Here is a 662-nt window from a genome sequence, read left to right as displayed (position 1 = left end):
AAAAAAAGCTGGAAAACAGAAGGGAAAGTTCAGAGGCGAGAACAATAACAACAGAAACAAAAACAAAAAAAGGGATCTTGACGGAATATAGGAACTTCACAAGTTGTGCGTTGGGTGATAACGATTCAAATAGGGAAAAGAAAAGAAAAAAAAGATATAAAAACATAGGTGAGAAAGAATAATTTGAAGGGACCGCAGTAATATAACGAAACAAAAAACACTTACAAGAAAAAGAGGACTACGATCAGTTTGATCCCTTTTTTTTTAGTTTTAATTTTTTTCTTTATTATTATTACTTATATTTTTGTTTTTGTCTGTGCCTTTGCCTTTTGTTTTTTTTGTTGTTTTGGCTCCCGTCTTAAGACTGACATAATCTTAGTGAGTGTCAAGGGTTTGAACAGGCAGAAACAGTAGAGAATTTTACTTTTTGTTTTGAGGGAAGAAAACAAAAACAGAAGAAGGAAAATAAAGGGGGGAAAAAAAGGAAAAAGACACGCACAAAAAAATCAACAATAATTATAAAAAAAACAGAAGGAAATAAAGTCTGCGAAAGAGGGAAAGAACAAAAAAAAAGAGAAAAAAAACAAAGGAACCACAACAAAGTGAGGGAGGGGAAGGGGCGGCAACCGGAAGCAGTTGCTAGAGGAAACTTCCCTAAGAGA

This window comes from Trypanosoma equiperdum (assembly GCF_001457755.1).
Source record: "Trypanosoma equiperdum strain OVI genome assembly, contig: ctg_1258, whole genome shotgun sequence".
In the NCBI taxonomy this organism is placed as follows: domain Eukaryota; phylum Euglenozoa; class Kinetoplastea; order Trypanosomatida; family Trypanosomatidae; genus Trypanosoma; species Trypanosoma equiperdum.
This window is presented reverse-complemented; position numbering follows the sequence as displayed.